The sequence below is a fragment of the Herpailurus yagouaroundi genome, unplaced genomic scaffold (assembly GCF_014898765.1).
Source record: "Herpailurus yagouaroundi ecotype Mexico unplaced genomic scaffold, PumYag 29, whole genome shotgun sequence".
Lineage (NCBI taxonomy): Eukaryota > Metazoa > Chordata > Mammalia > Carnivora > Felidae > Herpailurus > Herpailurus yagouaroundi.
This window is the reverse complement of record NW_024412377.1, coordinates 120,736,920-120,764,715: the sequence shown is the minus strand read 5'-3', so window position 1 is coordinate 120,764,715 and position 27,796 is coordinate 120,736,920. Positions and strand designations below refer to the sequence as shown.

General features: G+C 40.4%; 1 non-coding gene across 1 annotated transcript; it reads right to left on the bottom strand.

Annotated features, from left to right (window-relative positions):
* Nucleotides 1-5,392: 5,392 nt before the first annotated feature.
* On the bottom strand, nt 5,393-5,495 carry LOC121016853 (U6 spliceosomal RNA). The gene has a single exon (XR_005784495.1). It is a non-coding gene; the product is annotated as a U6 spliceosomal RNA (small nuclear RNA).
* Between the last annotated feature and the right edge of the window lie 22,301 nt (nt 5,496-27,796).

Genomic DNA, 27,796 nt, shown 5'->3' with positions numbered 1-27,796 from the left:
AAGAAGGAGGAAGGGAGCAGGGAGAAAAGTCCGACTGTTTCACTCACACTTTTCCTTTCTAGGGGAATGTGTCCCTCTACAGAAGTACAAAAAGTGTTACAGTGGTTGTAATTGACTAAAGCTCATTATAATGCACATCCTGGAGGTCAGTCTAGTTAACCCAAATGGAAATGCATACTTTAGCATTGCTGGGAACACTCAAATCTCCCCACTGGAAAATTATAAATTAGTAGTTGTTGGGAATCAACAACACCAACCCATCTTCCGTATTACAGATACAAAATCAAGGACCTCCTAAGACCCACTTGCTCATGGGTTATTACATAACCAGTGCAATTCCAAGCACATGTGTTATCTCATTTGATCCCTATCATCATGGTGAAATTGGCATATTGTCATTTCCATTTTAGAGATGATAAAATTATTACCTCAGGAAAGACTTATCCAAGGTCACTTAGGGAGTGAGTAGTAGAGCAAGGACTCAAACCCAGGCACTGGGGTCCACAGTCCAGCCTTCTTCACCATGTCAGGGCTCAGAGTCCTTTAGAGAAGAGCCTGTCTAACCTTCCCATTCCACTGCAAGGGAAACAGGTCCAGAAGTCAGCGGGTTCTTGATTGGACTTATTTTATAAATGTAGCTCATTTTGCCTAAATATTCTTCCAGATGGTGGATTTGTTGAGTACTTTACAGAAGAAATGGATCAATTCATCTCTTCTCCTTCCACATAAGTGCTCGATAAATAACACAATAAAGCCTTTGACTTCTCACACTATTAAGGATGAATATGAGAAAATTTGGTTGGTTCAGTTAACACACTACAGTTTCATTTACTGAGATGATTTTCAATGAAAAACTTATTAAACAAGCACAGAGATAATAAGGAAGTCCAAATGCCAAAATATGATATTCTTTAATTACATGAAGAAATCTTTGGAAACAAAGGCTGTGGAATATATTTTGACTTCTCTATAATAAAAATGTAGCCTTACTGAATTTTAATTACAGGAATTATTGATCCCTGAAATATAAGAGGTAGAAAAAATATTTTCATTAAATAAAATTACAATAACTTTAATAGTGAGCTACAGTGGGGTCATCCAATATTTTTGGTGTCTATGCAGAGTACATGAAATGGACAATACAGTTAATTTGATTCATGTAGAAAGTCATGATATACTGAACCTTATCATCTGCCTACTCCCCTCATCCAAATACATACAAGGGAAGCCTTGGGGAGGGGCAGTGTAACAGAGTTACACAGAAACAACTAAAACAAAGAAAGATGGCCAGGACATGGGATTGTGAACCACTGTATCTTGCCACATCACTGTCCCAGAGAACCATGGGGGGAATTCATCAATAAAATAAGAAAATTAGCCTGGAAAACTGATAGTACCTATAATGCTGAGATTTTGCCTCCCAAGTCCTAATGTTAAACTTGGTTAAGCTAGGCCAGGTCATAGGCAGATTCTTTTCATTGAGACTAGATAGGTTCAAGTCTAGAACTAACCAGGCTGAAGTTTCACCTTTTTCTCTAAATCTCAAGGCCATATTCCTAAATTTTACCATTTCCACGTGGAGTTGGCTGGTCTGAAGCACACCTGCCAGCAAGGGAGCCCTGAGGAAGTCAGGGACACCTACTGGTAGCCCACAGACTGTAGCTGGCCTGAAAATACATTTCATTTGACTTCAACAGGTTTTAAAATTATAATTAATTTTAAACTCAAGAGATATTTTACATGAACTAATTAGATTTCTAGCTTTCTTAAAGAGTTGGCAGATCTGGGTAACTGGGCCCACGTGCTTCCAGGAGGCTGGAGCTGCATCATGGTTGCCCCTTTGATGAGTTATGGAAACCCCTATGTACACAGGGCCCTTGAGCCTGGTTTGTCCACGCCACCACCTCATATGTTAATTGCTCAGTTCTATAGTATTTGACTTTATAACTTTTCTGATCTAGATTGCTGGAAACTCCTAGGAAATAAAACTCAACAAAGAGGTAGACACTCTCTCAACTCAACTCTGGCAGTCTATCCTAATCATGTCCTTGGTTTCGGGCAGCACTGTCCCTCCTTTGAGAAGAGAGTGACACCTAACTTGGCAACTATCCTCATGGGATGAGGAGGAGGAAGAGGAAAAGAAGGAAGACAAGAAGAGGAGGAGGAAGAGGGGAAAAAGAGAGGGAAAGATTGGAGGGAAGTGTTGACCCTGCTGGAGGTCAACATGGTGTCTATAATAGGTGTATAATAAATGCTCTTAGTCCTTGACAACAAATATGAAACCGTCATTCAATTTTGTCAATTCTACCCAAACACAACCAATTCTATGGGGGAAAAAAAAGCAGTCAGTAAAAAGTAGATCAGCCAATCCTACTTTTTTGACCCAATTGACTATTAGCCTTCGTGCTTGCATTTACTTTAGTGAAAAGGTCACCTTTATTTCTAGGATAATTAAAAGATCTTACTAGTCTGACCAGTGACTATAAAATGTAGCTTTCCTGCTTCATTTGTAAAGTTGCATCAGGTAACTGTCTCATCTGACACAGGAGAAAGCACACCAGGAATCACAGGACCATCACCAGTATTCACCATTAAAAGGCTTGCAAATGAGTTAACCGTGATTTATTCAGGGTTCTCAGAGTAATTCACTCCCATTTCCTTCATGCCTGAATAATGAGCTTCATATCTTTTTGAGTGGATAATATTTCTAATATGACCTGATAATTCATTTCACACCATCTTGTTATAATAACTCCTTTTTGTATTAAAGCTGTGTGCACAAAGGAATAAATAAATGGATAAAATCCTTTGGACCAAATTCCTGTGCTGCAGGATGGGTTCATGTACATTAAGGAGATCTGGATCATTGTCTCAGGTCTGCCATCAGCCATTGAATGACTCGGCACAGTCACTACCCCTCTGTGGGCCTCAGGGTTTCAGCAGTGAAAAGAAGATGTGAACTAGTTCCTCAGATACTCTGCAGCTGTTCCCCTTTCAGAGGCAAAGAGTTGTGGGAAGGGTCCCTAAAGTCAAGACAGGCCGCTACCACTGAGGACTAACACGTGAGCAGATACAAGAGAAGTATGAGTTTCCCCTCTGCATTTCTGTGTACAAAGACCTCCTATTCAATTTGATCACTTAAGTATGTTGAAAAAATATAGTTAAACCAAGAAATCATACTGATTGACACATACCTTAAGTATTTTAACACATATAGATGTTCATTTATTTCCCAATTTTTCATAAGCCAAAACCCTTTCTTCGGTTTTGGGTCTGCTGATTGCAGTCACCCATCAGGAACTGTCTATGATTTTCAGCTTTGATTTGTTTAAAGGGGAAAAATAACTTAAAAATCTTTGCGAAGGTATATGACTTACAAAATTCTTCTGAATTTTATAATTTTGTATCATTTTCTGATTGTCTCTCACCCACACCTAATTTATTGACATTTTCTAGTTGTTTACCTTTATCAAGACTCCTAAGTCAACTCATTTTTCACAAGAATAAACACTGTTTATACCTTCACCTTTCATCAGTTTATATATATATTACATATATATATTTTTATTTCACCTTTATATATTAGTTTATATATATAATATATAACATATATAAATGTATATTATACATAATATAATATTATATATATATATAAATTTTAGTTTTTATTTAAATTCCAGTTAGTTAGCATACAGTATAATATTGTTTCAGGTATACAATTTAACTGATTCAACACTGGCATACAACACCTGGTGCTCATCACAAGTGCACTCCTAAATACCCATCTCTCATTTCACCCATTCCTCCACCCAGCTCCCCTCTGGTAACCATATATATACATATATGTATATGTGTGTGTGTGTGTGTGTGTGTGTGTGTGTGTGAGACTTCTCTGCCATCAGACACATCACACACACACACATACACACACACACACACACACACACACTTTATATATATATATATATACACACACACAGACACATAAATATACACATCACATCTTTACCCATTCATCAGTCGATGGACATTTTGGGCTCTTTTTGTAATTTGGCTATTGTTGATAATGCATTGGGGTGCATGCATCCCTTCAAATCAGTATTTTTGTATCCTTTAGGTAAATACCCAGTAATGTAAATGCTGGATCATAGGATAGTTCTATTTTCAACTTTTTGAGGAAACTCCATACTGTTCTCCAAAGTGGCTGCACCAGTTTGCATTTCCACCAATAGTTTAAGAGTGTTCTCCTTTTCCTACATCCTCACCAACACCTGTCATTCCCCCCGGAGTTGTTCATTTTAGCCATTCTGATGGGTATGAGGTGCTATCTCAACATAGCTTTGATTTGTATTTCCTTGATGATGAGTGATGTTGAGCAGCTTTTCATGTGTCTGTTGGCCATATGTATGTCTTCTTTAGAAAAATGTCTATTCATATCTTCTGCCAAATTTTTAAAAGTGGATTATTTGTTTTTTGGATGTTGAGTTTGATAAGTTCTTTATATATATTGATACTAACTCTTTACTAGATATGTCTTTTACAAATATTTTCTCCCATTCAGTAGGTTGCCTTTTAGTTTTGTTGATTATTTCCTTTGATTCACAGAAGCTTTTTATTTTGATGTAGTCCCAATAGTTTATTTTTGCTGTTGTTTCCCTTGCCTCAGGAGACATATCTAGTAAGAACTTGCTATAGCCAATGTCAAAGAGGTTACCACCTGTGTTCTCCTCTAGAATTTTAATGGTTTTCTACCTCACATTTAGGTCTTTCATCCATTTTGCATTTATTTTTTTGTGTATGGTGTAAGAAAGTAGTCCAGCTTCATTCTTTTTCATGTTGCTGTTCAGCTTTCCTAACACTATTTGTTGAAGAGACTGTTTTTCTCTCCATTGGATATTCTTCCCTGCTTTGTCAAAGGTTAATTGGCCATACAGTTGTGGCTTCATTTCTGGGTTTTCTATTCTGTTCCATTGATCTATGCATCTATTTTTGTGCTGTTTTGATTGTGCTGTTTTATGCTGATTTGATGCATACTGTTTTGATTATTACAGCTTTGTAATATAACTTGAAGTCCAGAAGTTTGAAGCCTCCAGCTTTGCTTTTCTTTTTCAAGGTTGATTTCACTATGCAGGGTCTTTTCTGGTTCCATAAAAATATTAGGATTGTTTGCTCTAGCTCTGCGAAAAATTCTGGTTGTATTTGGATAGGGGTTGCATTAAATGTGTGGATTACTTTGAGTAATAGAGACATTTTATTGATATTTGTTCTTCTAATTCATGAGCATGGAATGTTTTTCCACTTCTTTGTGTCATCTTCAATTTCTTTCCTCAGTGTTTTACAGTTTTCAGAGTATAAATCTTTTACCGTATTCCCAGTATCTTGTGGGTTTTGGAAAAATCTGGAACGCTTCACAAATCTGCATGCCATCCTTATGCAGGGGCTGTGTGAATCTTCTATCATTCTAATTTTAGTAAATGTGCTGCTGAAGAGAGCACTTATTAGTTAATATTTATTTACATTATGAAACTGTAATGTGTGTGTGTGACCAGGTTTGGGAACCAACACGAAAGTGTTTGGTAAGTTCAGAACTCAAATGGAGTGCATGGATGCACTAGAGTAAAGCATACTAGATACTAGTCATCCGCATGCTGAGGCACTAGTTAACCCATTTGTTTAATAAAAAGTCAGTTAAGTGGAGGGGATCAATAGGACTGCCCACTGTACATTTTATCAATTTATCTGCAAAGAACCCAGATAAAATTCACAAACATAGGCAAAGAAGGAAAGTTATTGGACAGATCTGAGAAGACACAACAAGTTGAAGTAAAGCTGAACAGCCAGGTTCTCAGTAGGATGGGAACTAGGGAAGAACTGGCTATCTTGGGAGCAGGCACTAATGGATAGTCTTCTACAGGTCTATCACTGGATGAGTTGGCTCCAATGTTTTTCATCTTTGTGTCACTCTGATGAGGATCTGAATGTCTATGAGAAGGACTCTGATTGGCTTCTGTATCATACAGACTCTCCTCAACCAGGGAAGAGCAGACCCTACAAAGGATCCTCCACCAAGACTACATGCACTAGGGAGGGATCATTCTCCAGAGACAACCCAAGGAAGGGGCTGTAAACAGAGGAGGGCGAATGTGCATCGTGATCTGTAAGTTTGGGCAAGAAACCACATTAGCCAGGAGAAGATTTAGTGCCCTAGAAATGAGTCCAGATTCTGTCTAGAAGAAGGTAGAAAGTGTTCAGAGTAAAAGAAAACCTACAGCTGCTGACTGTTGCTTTATGCTTTGACATGCATTTTCCCAGCAGCTCTCAAGGCTTCTACCTTCTGAAGCTCTGAGGGAAATGTGCCAATTTCCTCGACCACCCACATTGTTCCAGCCGAGAGTAGGTGTGAAAGTCTGGATCCAGGCCCCAGTCTGTCACTTAATAGCTGCCTGATCTTAGGTGAGCCATTGCTTCTAAATACCCCAGATTCTCCACACACAAGCTGAAAGACGCTTCCAGATGTGATGCTTTGTCATTTCTATATCTGGACACATCCCCTTTCTTTATACATTTAAATATAATTTAGCAAAGCAGATATATTTCTATATTATTTGTTGGAATTATTTTACATGCCAGTAAATGTTACAGGTTTCAGTGGAACTGTCTATGATGTAAATGTGCTTAGAGGTAGCACATTAAGCAGGATTAAGATACATGCTGGCTAATATACTAGACTTCTTATTTGTGTTGCTTTTCTAATCTTTTATAAAGATATGTACACAAGAGGTATCTGCTTCTGCCTTGAATTCTTTCTTAATGCCCCCCTGCCAACTCCCAATGACTCATTTTCTTACTCTATTTCTTTTGTTTGCTTGTTTTCTTTTTCAGTACTCCAGGTTTGGTTTGCTTCCTTTCACTGACAATTTGAATGAGATTCTCAGGACGGTTTCCTGCAGTGTTCTGAGGGTAAGAAATGCCTTTGGTTTCTTTTAGAAAACCCCCCTGAGGTGACCACTGAGGATCTTATGCCCACTCAAGGCTTTGTACTGTGATACTCCCAAGAACTCAGAACCTATATAAAGGGGAGAAAATCTACTACCTGGCAGGATGGGAGCTTAACACCAAAATTAAATCCAGTCGCAGAAAGAAATATTACTTGTGCTCTTGAGTGTATGGGTTGAGAGATTTAGCTTACAGAAGTTTGAACTTTATTTAGTTGATGATAGGGAGCTAAGTAAGGCAAGTGGTAAGTCAAATATTTATTTTAGAAAAGTCACTTTGGCAGCCACGTGGAAGACAGGTTGAAAAGGAGAGAGAAGAGGAGGGGAGCCTAGTCAGGAGGTTGAATCAGGGGGCTAGGCTGGACAGAATGCAGGGGTAGAAAGCTAACTCATCCTCTGCTTCTCTACCAAATCACTTCCTTTCTGTTAGGACATATGGCTAGACAACATTTCCCAATCTTCTGGCCAGGCAGGGCAGTGTTGCTCAATTTGGAGCAGAGGAATGTGGGCAGACGTGAGGTACATGTCCCATATGAACCTACTCATGCCCTTTTCTTCCCCAGTCTGCCAGCCAAATGTGTGGACACCAGGGGGACCTGCAACCATGTGTAAATGGAGGAGCCTCCATGGGGCTGGATCCCTGAATGACTTCATGGAGTACATAAAAAGGTGTGTATACACCTTCAACGTGCAAGCAAGAAATAAACTGCTATTATGTTAAGATGCCAAAATGTCCAAGTTCATTTGTTAAGGCAGCTCATGTCATCATCACTAATATAATCCTCAAAGCTCTCTGGTTAGAGCAGAGCTCAGTCGTTTGCATGCAATGTTGTGTAACCACTCTGCCCCTAACCACACTCGCATTAGAGGGAAAAATAGAAGAGCAAAATGAAGAAAATACATGTTACATGTTTCACCGTCCAGGGCTAAGCACTCTTAATGATCTGGTAGATTTTCTCTCATTCTTTTTTTTTTTTTTTTTATAGAAAAAAAAAAAAAAAATGCTACACTTTGTTCCAATACTAAATTTTTCACCCAGTGACTTATTTATTGACTCAACATTCATTGTATGCCTGTGTGTCAGAAACTGTGCTCACTGGTAGGGATTAAAAGAACAGACACAACAGTTTCTGTCCTTAAGGAAACTATAGCCTCATGGAGGATAGAGATGCTTAAGCAGATAATGACTCAGATAATGACACAGAAAATGTGTCAGCAGAGTGACAGAGAAGGGAATTAAGCAAAAGGGAAGAGCACCTAACATTAAAAAAAAAAAAATTCACTGAACTCTTGTTATATGTTAGGAACTGATTTAATCACCTTTTGGATATAAACTAATTTAATCCTCATGACAATCCCATGAGATACACGTCACAGTATGTCAGTGTTACAGGTGAGGAAACTAAACCCTAGATGAGTTCAGGAACTTACCCCTTGTCCAAGGTCTGGCTGAGAAGGGGTTCAGCAGTGTGTGTGTGTGTGTGTGTGTGTGCGTGCGTGCGTGTGTTCAGAGTTGACTTCTTAGATGAGTTTCAAAGACAGGGACTGGGAAGGGCAGAGTTACATGTGAGCAACTACAAGTGGCCCAGTTCTTTTTTTTTTTAATTTTTTGAAGGTTTATTTATTGAGAGACAGAGACAGAGTGTGACTGGGGAAGGGTCAGAGAGAGAAGGAGACACAGAATCTGAAGCAGGCTCCAGGCTCTGGGCTGTCAGCACAGAACCTGATGGGGGGCTTGAACTCACAAACCATGAGATCATGACCTGAGCCGAGGTCAGACACTTAACCGACGGAGCCACCCAGGCACCCCTCAAGGAGCCCGGTTCTTGCTACATTTCCAGTAGCCTTGTGACGTAGACTAATTTCAGGATGTGAGGCTCTAAAGAAAATCTACTTCAGCTTACAAATTCTGGGTAGGAGAGGAAGACTGCTCCTTGGCTTTTGATGTCATATTGACTCCACTAGCTAGTAAATGTGACACAAGTTGTGTTCTAGAATACAAAATACTGGTAACCCTTCCTCCCTGAAGGCTGGATCTGGTAAAAATGAAACAGGTCATATAAAAAGAGAGAAAGAGACAATTGTAGAGACAACGATGACAGCTGAAAGCTCGATCACATCCAGAGGGGACATACATTTTCACAAACCCACTGCTGGGTTAAATAAATGCTAAGGAATAAGGGGTCTGTGATATTTCATTAATGAGTTAGAGGAAGCAGCCATACTGGGAAGAGGCTGGGTTTTCAGCAAAGAGCTGTGAACAAACTTGGCCTGAACCCATCCTTAAATCAGCCATAAGACTGCCTCTTAATCTTGCTATCTTCATCCAAAAATCAAGGAGACAAACGATCGCAAAAAAGTCTGCACATCAAGCCAGTCTTTTTTCCTCTTTTCCTTTCTAAGCTCCAAACACTCATTTCCTTTATGATTTTTTAGTTAATATTTGAACTCTCCCCATCAGGAGCCCTCTCCACTGCCTGATATTCTTGCCTTTTCAGTAGGACACCGTGAAAAGGCCCATTTTCTCCTCTTGCCCCAAGATGGACATGTGAGATAGCAGCAGCTATCTCACTCACCCACCACTTGTGGAAATCCGTACTTGCACATTTTCCCACATACTGTGACTTTACATTGAAAGCAGTCCTCACTACTGCCTTATTTGGAGAAAGAGGCCAGAAAACCAAGGGCCTGTTAAAATAAGCAGAATTTGGGGGGCTATAAAGAAACTCTGAGAAGCCACAGTCACTCTGTGGCTTAGTAGGAATCTCAAAGGGTGATCTGCATTCCTCACTTAAGCAGGGTTGGTCTTGAGTCAATGTTGTTCCAAGATTAAGCAAGGCTGTAGAATTCTAGTTGCAAGTGAAGATTTATCACATAAAGTCACCTCACAATATTTGCTACATTCTTACAAGGTTTTTCTTGGTTCACTGTTTCCCAAACTATGTGCTGAATACATGTCCCACCTGCTGAAATATGAGGTTGTTTAAAGTGGTTCATGGACGGAGCATTTAATAACACTAAATCACAAAAGTCAAACATTATTCTCTTTTAAATGGTCTTCCAATCTCTCTTTGGGCTTCCAGGTGAAAGCCACTGTGCTGGTGTGCCTTTAACAGCTTTCCACACTTAGCTGATCTGCCTTTTGCTGAAGGAAGAGCAAGCCTCAGTCAAGCAACAGAATTTTTTTTAATATGAAATTTATTGTCAAATTGGTTTCCATACAACACCGAGTGCTCATCCCAACAGGTGCCCTCCTCAATACCCATCACCCACCCTTCCCTCCCTCCCACCCCCTATCAACCCTCAGTTTGTTCTCAGTTTTTAAGAGTCTCTTATGGTTTGGCACCCTCCCTCTCTAACTTTTTTTTTTCCTTCCCCTCCCCCATGGTCTTCTGTTAAGTTTCTCAGGATCCACATAAGAGGGAAAACAGATGGTATCTGTCTTTCTTTGTATGACTTATTTCACTTAGCATAACACTCTCCAGTTCCATCCACGTTGCTACAAAAGGCCATATTTCATTCTTTCTCATTGCCACGTAGTATTCCATTGTGTATATAAACCACAATTTCTTTATCCATTCATCAGTTGATGGACATTTAGGCTCTTTCCATAATTTGGCTATCATTGAAAGTGCTGCTATAAACATTGGGATACAAGTGCCCCTATGCATCAGCACTCCTGTGTCCCCTGGGTAAATTCCTAGCAGTGCTATTCCAACAGAATATTTTTAACACATATATTGAGGTATAATTGACATAAAGCAAACTGTCTATTTAAAGGTATAATTTGAAATGATTGGATATCAGTGTATACCCTGAGACCACTACCACAATCAAATTAATAAATATTTCTAACACCCCCAAAATTTTTCTTGTGACCCACTGTGATCCTTCCCTCCCACACCTCACCAATTCTATCCCTTCCCAGGTAACAACTGACCTTCTTTCTGCTACTGTAGTTTCCGTTTTATGAAAGCTCTATAAAAATTGAATAATACAGTGTGTACTCTTTATTTTAGTCTCATGGCTTTCACTTAATATAATTATTTTGAGATTCTTCCAACATGGAGATCTGATTCAATAGTCCATTCCTTTTTATAACTGGGTAGTATTCTACTATATGAATATACCACAATTTGTTTATCCATTCATGTGCTGATGGTCATTTGAGTGTTTCCAGTTTTAGGTTATTGCAAATAAAGCTACTGTGAACATTCTTGAGCAGGTCTTTTCAATTTTAGCTATTCTGGTAGGTATATAGTCATTTCACACTGTGGTTTTAAATTGCATCTCCCTAATGAATAATGATGTTGAACATATTTCATTATGCTATGTTTGCCATCTGTTTATCTTATTTGGTGAGGTGCCTTTTTAAAACATTTGCTAATTTAAAAATTTTGGTTGTCTCATTATTGAATTTCAGAGTTCTTTATTTATCTTGGATAGAAGTACTTTGTTAGGTATTCAATATGCAAAATTTTTTTTTCCTAGTCTGTGGCTTGCCTTCTCATACTCTTAACAGTGTTCTATAAGAGCCAAAGTCTCTAATTTTGACAAATTAAATTTGTTCGATTTATCATTTTTTTTCTTTTAGATGTTGTACTTTTCATATCTTAAGAAATATCTGCCTAAGCCAAGGTCACGACGATTTCCTCCTGTTTTTTTCTTCTGGTAGATTTATAGGTTTAGATTTTATCTTTAAGTCTATGATTCATTTTGAGTTAATTTTTGCTTAGAAGGTATGAATTGAATTTTTTATATGATACTCAATTGACCCAGTACCATGATTGAAAAGATTATACTTTCTCCCTTGAATGACCCTTGCACCTACATCAAAAATCCATTGTTTGTATATGTGTGGGTCTATTTCTAGACTATGTTCTACTTTGATGATCTATATGTTCATCTTTATCCCACTACTACACTGTCTTATTTGCCATAGCTTTGTATTGGCTATTCTAGAGGTCCTTTGTATTTCCATAAAAATTTTAGGATCATCTTGTCAACTTTAATCAAAAGAACTGTTGGGATGTTGTTTGGACTGCACTGAATATACAGATAAATTTGAGAACTAACTTCTTAACATTAAGCTTTTCAACCCATTAACACCATCTTTCTCAATTTGTTTAGGTGATCATATACCAAATTCATGGTCACACCTGTGACCCCTTAGACAATGGCTCCTTCTCTCTCAAAAATAAATAAACATTAAAAATTTTTTAATTTATTTGAAGAGAGAGAGAGACAGAGAGAGAAAGAGAGAGGGAGAGAGAGAACAAGTGGGGGAGGGGCAGAGAGAAAGAGAGAGAGAAGATCCCAAGCAGGCTCCGCATCATCAGCACAGCACATCTCCAGACCAAGAGTCGGATCCTTAACCAACCGAGCCACCCACGCACCCCTTAGCAGTTTGATTATGATGTTCCCTAGTGTTGTTTTCATTGACTTTCTTAGATCTGTGAGTTTATAGTTTTTATCAAATTTGGGACAATTTTGGGGGCGCCTGGGTGGCTCAGTCTGTTAAGCGTCGGACTTTAGCTCAGGTCACGATCTCGCGGTCAGTGAGTTCAAGCCCCGCGCCGGGCTCTGCGCTGATGGCTCAGATCCTGGAGCCTGCTTCCGATTCTGTCTCTCTCTCTCTCTCTGCCCCTCCCCCGTTCATGCTCTGTCTCTCTCTGTCTCAAAAATAAATAAACGTCAAAAAAATTAAAAAAAATAAATTTGGGACAATTTTGGCCAATATTCTTCAAATATTTTTTTCTGTCCCCTTTTGTCTCTTCTTGGTGGACTCCAAATACAAATATATTAGGCTGCTTAAAGTTGTGCCATAGCTAACACATGCTCTTTTTGTTTTTAAAAAAAATCTCTTTACTGTGTTTCACTTTGCATTGTTTCCATTGTGATGCCTTTAAATCCATGGATCTTTTCTTGTTCAATGTCTAACCTGTCATTAATCCCTTTGGCATAGTCCTCATCTTTAGCACTGTGATTTTCATTTGTAAAAGCTCACTTTTAATTTCTCTTAAATGGTGTGATGTAGTATTTTTAATATCTTCTTTGTATCTACTTAACTTTTTTAAAATATGGAATATAGTTATAGTAACTATTTTAATGTCCTTCTCTGCTAATCGTAACCTCAATGCCAATTCCAAGTTGGTTTTAACGGACCGATTTTTTTCCTCCTCATAGATAATGTTTTCCTGCTTCTTATCATGTCTAGTAATTTTTTTAGATTCATGGCCAAACACTGTGAATTCTAGCTTGTTGGGAGCTGAATATTTCTGTATTCCTGTAAGCAAAATTGAATTCTGTTCTGAGTCACAATTAAGTTATGTGGAAACAGTTTGATCCTTTGGGGGTTTGCTTTTAAGATTTGTTAAATGAGTGGCACCTGGGTGGCTAAGTCAGCTGAGCGCTGGACTCCTAGCTAGTTTCGGCTCAGGTCATGATCTCACGGTTCATGGCTTTGGGCCGTGTGGTGGGCTTTGCGCTGGCAACGTGGAGCCCGCTTGGGATTTTCTGTCTGCTTCTCTGTCCCTCCCCCGACTTGCACATGCTCTCATTCTCTCTCTTTCTCTCTCTCTCAAAAATAAATGAATAAACATTAAAAAATATTTGTTAAAGAATACCAGAGCAGTAGTCATTCTAAGGATAATTATTCACCACTTCTAAGGCAAGATCTTCTGGGTTGTCTACATGTGAATCACGATGTTTTCCAATCTGCCTAACAGGAGCACGCACTACACTTGGCCCTGTGAGAGTCCCAAGTACTATTTCCTCTAATCATTTGGGTGGTTATTTCTCCATCTTCATAGATTCCTCCTATTCATTGCTGGGCAGTGCCCTGCTGAGGCCCAAGGGGACTTGTGCACATTTCTGGGACACTTGCAGTGCAGCTCTCCCTTCTCTACTCAGTGTCTTCTAACTCCTAGCCTGTTCCCCCTGCACTCTCAGCAACATCTCTCCCATTCAGGGAGATTCCTGGGATCCTATCCCTGTACTGTTGCTTGGGTACTCCAGACGGTAAGCTGGGGCAATTGTTGGGCTCACTTCACTTGTTCCCTTTCTCAGAGACCACTGTCCTTTGTTGTCTGATGTTCAGTGTCCATTGCAGTTGTTCGAGGCAGGAGGGTAGACATGGTCCCTATCACTCCATCTTGGCTGGGAACGGAAGTGTACAGCTAGAATTGTAATATTATTTTGTCTCCTTATGTTTATTTTTATGGCTACCTTCCCTTTATGGTCACTGATACTGATTTTCCATTGGTAACAGGTAATGTAATTTTCCCTTTTTAAGTAAGTCAGTTGAAATGTGAAAAGGTAAGGTCAATTTTAAGAAAAATATTTAGTAAATAATAATAAAGGTAATAAAGAGATATGACAAATAATGTGACGGTGGTGAGAAAAGATAGAAATTTGAAAGAAGAATGACCACGCTTATCAATAAGATCCAGGTAATGCTGGGTATTGTGATGTATTAATCAACACCCGGCTGAAGAGTCTTGGCTCAAGATAGCTACCAAGCTTAAGTTTATTAGAGTTTAGGGATGTCAAGGATCATAGACATCCTGATCTCAAGATGCCCAGATTTCATGGGGGCTTCCAGGAAAAAAGAAGGGAATATGCAGTGGCTACCTGAGATAGCCTATCTTTTTTATGATGTTTATTCCATATAAGCAGCGCTTTCCCTATAGTAGATGCTCCGTAAATATTCTTGAATGAACTGATATCAGACACCATGCTAGGTAACGGTCAATTCACAGGTGAAATAATTCAGGAAAACTTGAGGGAGCTATTTGGCTTGCCATGACATCCAAAAAGAGAGAGTTGATTGCTTTTTAACTTTTTAGTTTGACGACAGGTCTCACCCAATAAAACCAGGACTGTATACTCTCGTTTAAATGAGTGACGTACATCAGCTTCTGTTGGCACAGTTGCTGTCACAGACGTGGCAAATAAAGCACCTGTGACCCCTTAGACAATGGTTCCTCTAACTGATGGAAACAAAAATTGCTGTTCTGGCTCAATCTAGAGACTGAGCGTGTAGAGAAAACCTAAATTTACTTCTGGCCTTGAGATAAACTCATGTGCTTGGCCCCGCCTGGGCACAAATGATTGTGCCGTTCTCACAGGCAGCCTGCCCTGTAATGATTGGTCATATTTGCTGTTTTTGCTGCTGTCAGAACTCTATCCCCCACATAACACGCAAACACCAACCTCTGCAGAAGTCAGTAATGATGCAGGTTTATCAGCCTGGAAGGTCAGCCTATATTACAGAGCGGACAATTTTGGCTGATTAGAAGCCTCAAACACTGATAGCAACTCGAACATCTATTACTGTTTAAAACAAAACAAGAAAAGCCCGCAGCTTGCTCTCCTGTGATTTATTCCTTGAGGGTACGGTCAGAAAGATGATTACATCAGACTGTCCAGAATCACAGGCTTGTAGCATCAAGCATTTGCCTACTTGTTCTTGGACCTTGCATCAGGAGGCACAAAAGAACACAAAGACCGTGTGGCAGGACAGGAAAGGCAGAGAACACAATGAAGCTGAGTATGGATGGTAAGGCCAAGGCAAGGAACGTTGTGGAGACAGAGAGAACCTGGGTTTGAATCTAGGGCCGATTATCACTTACCAGCCCTGGGACCTAGGCAGGTATGCTGAGCCCTCCTCAGACTTAGTTTTCCATCTACAGAATGAGTAAAGTACCATTTACCTCACAGGTTGTTGAGGATTAAATAGTATGACAAATACATAAACCCAAAATTCAGTGTGGAAATACCAGGTTTTAATTACACTCACAGATATACCTTTTTAAGTTTTTAGATGGATCTTTGGAAAATGGTAGAAACTTTTGGACATCAAAAACCTTTGTGCTTCCTGAAATGCTGTGAATGTTGGGAGGGCAGTACTGTGGTGGGAAAAGGTGAGGCATTGAAGACCCGGGTTTGACTGCTACGTGCACCACTTCCCAACTAGGTGGCATTCATCAGTAAAAGAGGAATCTTAAGAGTAGCTCCTTTAAGGGTTATTGCAACATTAGATGAGTTAAATGAATTATGCTACACAGTTAGTGGAGTTATCTGTTCTGAGCCAGACAGAGAAAAGCAGTTTCACAAATAACATCTTTCATGCAAAGAATCACTGAGAATCCAAAATTACCTGAATTTAATGGAGGAAATTACATGCTCACAAGTATGGATATTTCCATAGGATTTAGGATAATTTCTAGTGACATGTAAGACCTATCTACATTATAGATGTCTCACTACCCACAGCCATCAAACTTAAAGCTAATTCTGTCCGGGGCGCCTGGGTGGCTCAGTCGGTTAAGCGTCCGACTTCAGCTCAGGTCACGATCTCGCGGTCTGTGAGTTCGAGCCCTGCGTTGGGCTCTGGACTAATGGCTCAGAACCTGGAGCCTGCTTCCGATTCTGTGTCTCCCTCTCTCTGTCCCTCTCTCTGTCCCTCTCTCTGCCCCTCCCCTGTTCATGCTCTGTCTCTCTCTGTCTCAAACATAAATAAACGTTAAAAAAAAAAAAAGCTAATTCTATCCACCAGCCATAATCACACAATCTCTATTATCACCAAGCAATAAATTATTTTTTGCCTTCATGCAGAAGCAGATCCTTCTGTGTCTGTGATCTGTACGGTCTTAACAGTCTCCCATATGTCGCACACAAGGGTGAAAACCCTGTTCCCTTGTCCTTTTTTAGGAGGGATAACACAATCACCCATTTGGTAAGCACACAACTGTTTGAACAGCTCAGGCCCCCTTTACTTGAGAATGTCAGGCAGCTATTAAATTTTCGCTCAGCAATGAGCCTCAAGTCTCTTCCCCTAGGACTGGTACTGGAAACTTTCTTTCCTCCCTGTGAATTGTACTGGGCTTGTATTGAATTTTCTGCTGGTGAATGAGGAAATCAAGGAGACATGAGGTGATTTCAAAAGTACATGTTCCCCTTTCTTTTTGGCAGAGCCTAAGGGGGGAGAGAAAGGACAAATAGATTATTTTAAGATTTTATTTTATGAAGAGAAAATTAGTGGTCTCTGCAGAATGATACATATTTGAAAAGAAAATGCAAGTTATAGTAGTAGTGATTCAAGTAATTAGGAAGTTCGTTCTGTCAATAGTAAAATGCGAGCTGAGACCTCACAGACAGTGGTTCCCAACAGGGGGTGAAAGGAGGGAATGGGAGGTCAGGCACCCAGTAGATGGAGAAACATGTCCCTGTAAGGGGCAACCACGTTTGTCCCATGTGCAGAATGGAAGATTTTCTGCAAGGCTGTGATTCCCTTCCAACCCCGCCCCCCTCCCCCCCCACCCCGCCACCCCGGCTGCCCCTCATAACATAGTGGCATAAACTCTGTTACTCCCGTGGCTATTTTCAAACTAGGTTCTGAGTGGCAGTTTCTTATTACTATGCTCCAGGCACTGAGCGGGGTATTTTACATTCAATATTTACTTAAGCCTCAGGATATCACTGTGAGGATGCATTCTTATTACCCTATTTTATAGAAGGAAAAATGGAGTTGAGCGTGGGAAGTATCATGTTCCCTGTTGACCACTAGGGAGTGGTGGGGCTGGAATTCAGACCAAGTCTGTGCTCTGCAGTGTTATGTGTGAGGCCTTGCTAGAACCATTCTCTTCCTGAAACCCTATTTACCCTGTAAAGCTCAACCTACCCTGAGTGCTACCTTCTGCAGGAAGTAAATATTTGCTAAACAAATCTCAAATGCTCTCCTTCTTTTAGATCACTGATAATATGCAACCATCCAACACTCATTTCTATGTCTACATATCTGCATTGTGCTTAGATCTCTAATAATATTTTCAGTGCTTTGTCTAACCAGTTTCACACTTTACCAGATATATTTATCCATTTAACCATCCATTCATCCATCCTTCCATCCATCCATCCATCCATCCATCCATCCATCCATCCTTTTTTTCCTTCAATATCCCTTGATAAATATATACTGACCACCCCCTACTTTCTAGGCACTGACTTAGGTGCTTGAAATATGTGCTGAACAAAGTAGACATGGTTCCTGCCTTCATCAAGATTATAGTCTAGCAGAAGAGAAGAGACAAATTAATCAAATAATCACACACATATATAACTACAAATTGTGACAATAAAGACATGTAGGAAGTTGTGAGTATACATGACAGGTGGTCCTGACTTTGGGAGGATTAGAGGGGCCTCTCTGGAGCAGCTCTGAGGTCCAAGAGTTGAAGGATGAGCAAACACAGCCATTACTTACTGAGTGTTTACTGCGTGTCAGGCTTTGTTCCACACATGATTCATGGAGTAATGCATGGAATCCTCAGTACAGTCCTACCTGTTACTCCCCAGGACCGGTCTTCTTAACTACTACCCCTTGCGTTGCCTCTCGGTGTAGCAGAGGGGAAGCATTGCAGAGCAGTACTAGAGACTGACGAACAGTTGGAGGTGGAGGCACAGAAAGTGGAGGGGAGCAGCACTGAATGAACCACAGGGGTGGGGGCAGCTGATGCTGAGCGTCTGGCCCCACTTCTGTGAGTTTTGAGAAATCACTGTATTTTTCTTAAGCTAGGGACGTGACATGACTAGATGTCCATTTTCAAAGATCACTTTGGCTGCTGTGGACACTGGAACTTAGGAGAGCAGGGGATATGAGGAGACTGGCTGGGCCATCACTGCTGTCCTCCAGGCAACAGCCTGGACTGGAGTGGTAGTCCTGCAGATAAAGCCAAACGGACAGATTCAAGTATATATGGGTAGCCCTGTATTCAACTCCAGCTATATGTACAAAATTCACGAAGATTTATAGGCTAAAATGCAGCTTTTAAATTTATATTCACTCTGAGTTGCTTTCGTCTATGTCCCCAAGTCCCTAAGGGATATTGCTTTTCACTCTACAAGTCCTCCTGGTGGGGAAGTTAGGGAGGTGGTGTTTATTACAATCCTAGATTCCTCAGGGGCTTCAGGGCTTGGGACACATACAACCAACCTGCAAGCAGCAGGACCAAAGCCCTTGGCAAACTAGTTGATGTCACTTGGCATTGAACCTAAGATCTGAGAAAAACTGAATTCAGCAAAGCCCATGACCCTTGTTGGGTCAGTGCTTCAGTTTCCAAATTCAAAACAAATGTCGTAAATCCTGTAAGCTCTGAGTGGAGGTTCAAAGGGTAATTTTCCAAGATTCTTACAACTAGGAAGTCAAAGACCTGTTGTGATAACATGCCCATAAACATACGAGAACCGCATAGACTTAATATGAAGCTCCTCCTGAGATTTTTAAGCTAAATGGAAAAGTGCTAAGGGCCAAACATTCTTGTTTGCAAGTATTACAGAATTTCATCAGGGAATAGATTAAAAAAATCAGAAACAGGAGAAAAATCTCCATAGTTTATACATGTAACTATATTGTGCATACTCACACACATCTACAAAATGGATACCCGAGGCATTCATCCACATATTTATTACCCCCAATATTGTTAAATCAGACACTTGAGGGAAAACTCATTTCGATTTTTGCAAATGTGTCTTTTGTTCTATTTCAGGAAGGTGGTGTCTGAATTTCAGTCATTGAGCAAGGGTATCTTAAATCTATTCAGAGTGACTGAATTGGTTTGAGGCTGAAAGAATATTATTAAGAAAACGTGGAAGCTGGGAATGGGGTTTCTGGACTTCCATACTTACAAATGCTGGGCATAGAGAATTTATGAAGGATCAAGGGTTTCTTAGTTTCATCCCTAAAGCCATAGCAGATTTGACCATAGTTTCAAAGAGTCTGGTAGGACTGCAGCTTCCCACGAAGGCAGAGCATCCAGTGAGGTCTCCAGGAATGAGCAAAGCCCCATGTGAAGCCAAGTGTTTATGAGTGTAGGGCCTTCTGAGAACATGTTCAAGTCACACAGTCTTATTAGGGCCAATTCTGTGAGCTCCATTTCAGGGCTGGAGCATAAGAGAAATCCATCGAGCACTCTAAAGAGGTAAAAGTGACATAGAGCATTGAGGCTCATTTGCAGTCCTTTGGCTTGGACCTCTGTTCTCAGGTGTGTTTATCAAGCAGCTGGTGTGCTTGCAAAGACACGGCCTCCTTCCCCTCTCTTGTCCTTTCTCCCTGACTTCCCCAGTCTGGATTTCTGAAATGCTTCTGTGAACAATACTGTGGATGTCACAGCTGAGAGAACCAAGGCAGTAAGCCACATAACCCAAGCCAAAATCAAAACAAAACTGTTCCTAGAAAAGAGAAGAGGATGATTTCTGAGCCAGACTTTAATAATGGAAAGCCAAAACTCAGATAATTCGGGCAACTGTGGTTTGTTTTGTCTGTTTGACTTAATTAGCTGACTAATGTCCTTATTCCTAATTATGTCTGGGGTGCCAGAACCCAGACCATCAAGTGTCCCTGCCCTGCATGATTTGGGGCAAGTTGCTTTACCTCCGTGAGCCTCAATTATAAAGTTTTCCTCAATTATATATTGTATTTATATAAGTTTTCTCATCTAAAAAAAATGATGAAAGCCCTGTGAAGCTTGGACGAAATAACTGCTCAGCACATACAGAGCCCTCAGTAAGAGCCTCTCACTGTCTTCACCATGGCAGCGTTAGAAATGGGACTTAGAAGGATAAGAGGGAAGGGAAGAAGAGCTTCCAAGGAACCAGCATTTGTTAAATGCCTACTACGTGCCAGTGCATTCGCCCACAAATTGTGTCCTGTCTCTGCATGTTGGCCATAATACCAATGTACTTTCCTTGAGCCCCAGTGAGTTGGCAGGTCCCTGTGACCAAAGAATGGGGTCCCCCCTTAACACCTCACCAGTTACTGAGAGACCTCAGACAAAGCATTAAATCTCCTTGACCCATAGAGTGAGAGAGTGGTTCCCTTTAAAATTCTTTCTCAAAGCCAATTTCATCAAGCAGAAACTCTTGGAGTTATTAAATCTTGAATACATCATTTACACTCTATAACCTCCATTTTTAACTAAAAGAAGCCGGTCACAATCTCAGAACCTTAGTCAGACAGCAGTCCAGCTAGAGTTTAACTTTTTCCAATTCCTTTTATGGTGATTTTTTCTTTTTTAGAATTAAAATAACAAAGTTTTCTTTTAAATAATTTTTAGTGTAAAGGGGAAGTGCTGGGGCGCCCGGGTGGCTTCGCCAGTTGAGCGTCTGACTTCGGCTCAGGTCATGATCTTGCGGTCCGTGAGTTCGAGCCCCGCGTCGGGCTCTGTGCTGACAGCTCAGAGCCTGGAGCCTGTTTCGGATTCTGTGTCTCCCTCTCTCTCTGCCCCTCCCCTGTTCATGTTCTGTCTCTATCTGTCTTAAAAATAAATAAACTTAAAAAAAAATTTTTTTTAAAAAAGGGGGAAGTGATTTAAAAGAATATCAAATAAATATTAAGCAACTATGATAAAAAAAAATATGAGGAACATGAGGATAATAGGAGTTAATATGCTGATGTGGCCAAAATCGTGGCTGTAATATTACAATCACTTAAGTTTGGGAACTACTGCTCTAACAGGAACCACGATGGTTCTATATGGCCTTAGGATCTCCTAACCTCATTTTAAAGCCATCTAAGGCTCTCAGCCCGAGGGTGTGAGAAGTTAATAGACAGGGCTGTCTGAGTCTACCTATGGATTATGATGATTCACTACATGACTTGCAACGTTCTTGAATAGAATGATGAAAGCACATGCTAATACTGATCGCTTACAGTCAGCCAGAAATAAATTTCTAGGCTGCTGGCAAAGCAGCCAGGTAAAATAAGTAGCTTAACCCCAAAAGATCAGACTTTAGGCCCCTTCCATCTGTGTTCCAGAGGACTGTCATATCGGAATATAGGGAGAATGTGAAGGGATGTAGAGATGGAATGTCCAGAGGAAACAAAAACAAAGCCAAAAAAACAGACAGTATCAATGTACCTACTGGGTCCTTACTATGTGCATTTGTGATCAATGTAGTAAATTCCCATTTCTCTTGGAAAAGAGCATCAGCAAATTGCTTTGTAGTAGGTGGTCATTAGTGAGCATACCACCTCAAGAGGAAAGCAACTAAATAGAAAAACCCTATCAAATGAAAAGAGCCACAATGTCTTTACCTTCATGAACTTACTTAGTGTGTATACCAACATAATATTTATGCTTCCAAGTATGATGATTTCATTTCACAGATTGGAAAACAAGATAAAAGGAGTAAGAAAAGAAAGCCTCCCTGTTAGTTAAACAACTAGTTGAGATAGAGAGGAATTCGAATGTAGGCCTAAAATCCATTTATTTTTCACCCTATGTTCCAACTGGATCAAACAGTATTTTTTTTATTGAATATTTTTTTTTTTTTTTTTTTTTTTAAGCAGGAACTATATACATAAGACTTAAAGGTTCTGTTTTCTTTTGTTGGACTCTGAGGCACTTTTATCCACAAGCAATTTTTGAAGTGTTCAAAGCAACTTTGGATTCATTTTATTATTTCATTTGTTTATGCAATAAGTGGTTTACGATGTAATCCATCTGTGACCTAGCAGAGAGCTTAGACTCTTTCCGGAGTTTTTCCTTATACAGAATCCATTCAACTTACTTGCTTTGCGTTCATTCATTGATCCATTCATCTGACTGTCTTTACCAAATGTCTGCTCTGTACTTGCCATTTGGCTTTCATCTTCTGCATCGACCCACAAATGAATTTGGAACCATCCTTCAATTCACTGATGTCACTAAATTTTCCTGCATCACATAAGCTGCACCTGCCACCATCACGCTAAACATGCTCCACCCACACTTGATCGCGATACCTACGTGGGCAAAAGTTCTCTCCAGGGAAGGTGAATGAAGAAACAGTTTCTAGAAATTATTTTCTTCTTCCTGTTCTTTCAGTTTAAAAGGGAAAAAATCAAGAAAGAAGAAGCCCACAGGCAAAAGAAATAGTTTCTTCAGTTTGTGGATGGCCTCTGAGAGGCCTTCATGAATATCAAAGTGCACCAATAGACTCTCTTTCCCAGATCCTCATTACAGCAGTGTTTAGTACAAATGGTATTACGGAGGTGATGCACTGGGGGTTTGAAAGAGAAGTGAGTAAAATGAGCTTCCTTCTATTTTGCTCCAGGGCTTCTCAATGTAACTTTTCCTGGCAGTTTCTATGTAGAAAGGCAATTCAACTTGCTGTCTTATTTTATCTGAATGCACTTCTGAACAGCTCCATATTCTTTCATTTCCGTGCCTTTCTCATTCTTGGTTTGAATGTAAACCTTCACCTGCACTGGTGTATTTGTCTTTTCAAGAGTGGCTTGAAAGCCTCTCTTTTGATGAGACTCCATCCTCACTATTCTCTTCTTTCATATGCAAAAGCTGATCTTTTTAGAAAAAGTTTTTCTGATGCCTTTTGCTTTCTGTGTCCTTAAGTGCCAAACAGATCTCTGTTACCCAGACGGTAACACGGGTTTTTATTTTAGACAAAATTCAGGAGTAGAACATGGAAGCTATTATTACTCGCTGGATAAATTTAAGACATTATTCACTGACTAATTATTACTGTAATTTATTTATTAAATGCCTACTATGTGCAAGACAGTATGCTACTGTGTGGCCATGAAATGATGAGCAAAGGTATACATTGCATCAGACTCTGTTTTAGAGGAGAGGGTAATTGTACATTCAAATACTAATTACCTTCAGGTATAGAGAATCAAATATTATTCTCTGCTATAAAACGATGTGGCTGTGTAAAGTAGGCACCTATGGATGTAATAAAGCAATATTTGGTAAATTTTTGTTGAATGAGTGAATAAAGGAATACATCTGGAGAAGAAAAGTCTCTGGGAAGAACAGGTTAAAATAATGTAGAATTACGGATTTTGGTAAAGAGATAGATGAGAAAATAAGCGCTCAATAAAGAAAGAGCAATACTGAGAAGACCTACAATGATGTTTTTAAAAATAATCAAAGGGCCCAGAGGCAAAAAAAAAAAAAAAAAAAAAAACATATTTACAAACTTGTAGACCTCTTGAACCAGGGAAATTAAATTGCTTGGTGGAGAGAACATTATGTTTAGAACAAAAAGAGACCCTGAATAATTCTTTATATACTGTTATGCTGTTTTATAGCATTTACTAGTCAAGAAGTGATGTTAAGTTGAACAGATATAAATCGGTCTATAGATGAGCCATGTTGAGAATGGGACCCAAAACAATTGGGTCATTCACAGGTATCAGGTTCTTTTTAGAAACCATAGTCTTAAAAAATTTAGAGGTAGTTTATTAGTTAGACTTCTTTCCCTAGAACTTTGCTACCAGGTTCGAATGAAAGTAAATGTTAACCCAAAACCTGCACACACAGAATTGATGAGAAAGTGGGCACCAAACAGTCTGGAACCCATTTGGCAATCTTGAATCCCAATTCTGTCCTTTTATATCACACTTTGCTATAAAAGTCTCACTGGACACAAGCCAGTAAAATTCTAGACTTAGAGGAAGTTAACCCTGTGGCTGCCAATGGGCAAAGAGAGTCCTTCCCATCAGGGACCTACGTGACCCAGCTTCGGCTGCCATCTCTCAAGGTGCACATAGGGACGTCCACTGAGAATGGAATGGTCTACAGCACTTTGACGATCCCACCTGAGCACAACTAGAAAAGCCTGAGCAAAATATATTAAAAATCTGCTTTAAGGTATCAGAGAGCTACACAAGCAGCAAGGCCCAGATGTGCTGACATTCCAGATAAGAGACTCCCAGAGGGTGATCCAAGGCTCCCCAGTGAATTTCCCCAGGGGCTTTTGTCAGTTCTGGGTGGAGCCAAGAGGCTGAGAAGCTTAAGAGGGTTCCTGCCAAGGGCCCCTGCTGAGATGGAGAAAATGGCAGAGTCTGTGAGGCCTTGCAGCTGGTGACCCAACTGGTGACCTGGACAGCTTTAACACCCAGCTGGTTTCCTCTTCAAGACGTTTAAGCTGGTTAGAGGGACAGGTTCAGAAGCTAATTTTTAAACATCTCTGAAAAGCAGAGCAGAATTTTCCTTAAGTTCTGAGGAGGCACTGACCTGCTCAGGGAGGAACTCTTGTTAACAGGGCCACAGGGGCAGCAGTGAGCTGGCCTGCCTGCAGCCGCCTTCACCCCTGCGCCGTGTGCCAGTTCTGTGAATGGCCAGAGCGGAGACACCTGCTTGGCCCAACACAGGGCCACTGGCTAGGGCACAAAAAACCAGAAGTGTCGGCATCTATGTGAGGTTGCAATGACAAAATTGCAGATCGGAGGGACCTCAAACACACAGCTGGTTTCCCCTGAAGAAATGTGCGGATTGCTAAAGCTTCATGGAACAGAGGTTTTAAAGTTAAAAAACCTCTGAGAAGCAGAGTGGAATTTTCTGTAGTTTGTTAGCACTGAGAAGTGAAGTCAAGGGTGGACTTGGGGGGTGGAGTCCTGGTTCACACATCAGGCTGCCACTGGAAAGAAGGGCCTCATCCTGGGAACAGTAAACAAAGATGGAGACCCAGTCTAGGCACAGGCGGGGGTAAGGGGCTTGCCCCAGTCCCAGTCTCTCAGCCAGCAGGGGTTTGAGCCTCTGGTGAAAGATAACATTATCCAGAGTGCACCAATAGACTCTCTTTCCCAGATCCTCATTACAGCAGTGTTTAGTACAAATGGTATTAGACTCCAGACATTTCCACACACGACATCCAGCACTGAACTGAAATGCAAAGACCAGTGACGTCAGAAGATTCTCGTTCCCTGTCATGGAAAAATGGTGTGTGTCTCTAGACTATCTTTAGCCAATCTACATCTGAACACCCTAATTTCATTAATGAAAATGCCTTTCTATCATCCATAATGCTAATATGTAGAAGCTATTATTGATCAGAGATAAGAGAGCTAAAATCCTTGTAGGTGTTGGGTGTGGCTGGAGTGATTAAGTACTTACATATTAATTTAAGTAGTTATTTAAAATAAATTATAGACCACATAATAAAAGTTCCTTGAAATCAGAGACCTTGTTAGATTCAATTCTGTGTGATTAGCTAATTCAAAGTTTAGCACATCATAGTTATGTCTCTGTGTCTCTTCTCCCTAACTTATTGTGAGTCCTCAATCACATCCTGTATTACTGTGGGTTCTCATTTCTTGTCTTAGGTTGTTGTACCATCATTCTGATCTTTTCCCAGGCATGTCCAGGAAGGCAACTTAACAGAACAGCTGGAAAGAAGCACTCAGGCCGTCCTGGCCAGGGGGCCACAATTTGCAACTTATCACCTGCTTGACCACTAGCAAGTTACTTAACAATTTGGCTTTTTTTTTGGTGGTGGTGTTGTTTTTTTCAGCTTTTATTTTAGATAAAGAGAGAGGGAGAGGGACAGGAAGAGAGAGGGAGAGGGAGAGGGAGAGAGAATCTCAAGCAGGCTGCACACTCAGTGCAGAATCCAACACAGGGTTCAATCCCACGACCCTGGGATCATGACCTGAGCCAAAATGAAGAGCCAGACACTCAAATGACTGAGCCACCCAGGTGCCCCAACAATTTTGGAGCCCCCAAACCAGCTCATTGCTTCCTACCCACATCATTTTTTTTTGTTTGTTTGTTTTTAATTTTAATTTTTTTTAAATATGAAATTTATTGTCAAATAGGTTTCCATCCAAACCCAGTGCTCATCCCAACAGGTGTCCCCCTCAATACCCATCACCCACCCTGCCCTCCCTCCCACCACCCATTAACCCTCAGTTTGTTCTCAGTTTTTAAGAGTCTCTGATGTTTTGGCTCCCTCCCTCTCTAACCTCTTTTTTTATTGTCTTCCCCTCCCCCATGGTCTTCTGTTAAGTTTCTCAGGATCCACATAAGAGGGAAAACATATGGTATCTTTCTCTCTATGACTTATTTAACTTAGCATAACACTCTCCAGTTCCATCCACACTGCTACAAAAGGCCATATTTCATTCTTTCTCATTGCCATGTAGTATTCCATTGTGTATATAGACCGAAATTTCTTTACCCATTCATCAGTTGATGGACATTTAGGCTCTTTCCATAATTTGGCTATTGTTGAAAGTGCTTCTATAAACATTGGGGTACAAGTGCCCCTCTGCATCAGCACTCCTGTATCCCCTGGGTAAATTCCTAGCAGTGCTATTGCTAGGTCATAGGGTAGATCTATTTTTAATTTTTTGAGGAACCTCCACACTGTTTTCCAGAGCAGCTGCATTCCTACCAACAGTGCAAGAGGGTTCCCGTTTCTCCACATCCTCTCCAGCATCTATAGTCTCCTGATTTGTTCGTTTTAGTCACTCTGACTGGTGTGAGGTGGTATCTGAGTGTGGTTTTGATTTGTATTTCCCTGATGAGGAGTGACGTTGAGCATCTTTTCATGCGCCTGTTGGCCATCTGGATGTCTTACCCACATCATTTTTTAATGTTTGTTTATTTTTGAGAGAGAGAAAGAAATCCACCAGGGGAGGGGGAGAAAGAGAGGGAGATTGAGGATTCACCTGCCGAACTGATGGCAGAGAGACCCATGTGGGGCTGAAACCCATGAACCTCAAGATCATGACCTGAGCCAAAGTCAGACGCTCAACCCACTGAGCCACCTAGGTGCCCCCTGCATCTTTTTTTTATTTTTTTAAACCAAAATTGGTGTCTTCAACAGAATTATCTTGCTTAAACAAAAGATTTAGCTAAAAATGACATTTGATTTTCCAGAGATCATATCCAACTTTAAAAGCTGAAGACTTGTGGACTCTTAGAGAACAAGCAAAAGAGTATGTTCTAGATTACAAGTGCCATTCTCCAAGAGGAGTCCTCATTAGGTCAAGAGTCACCAGTTTGCAGGAG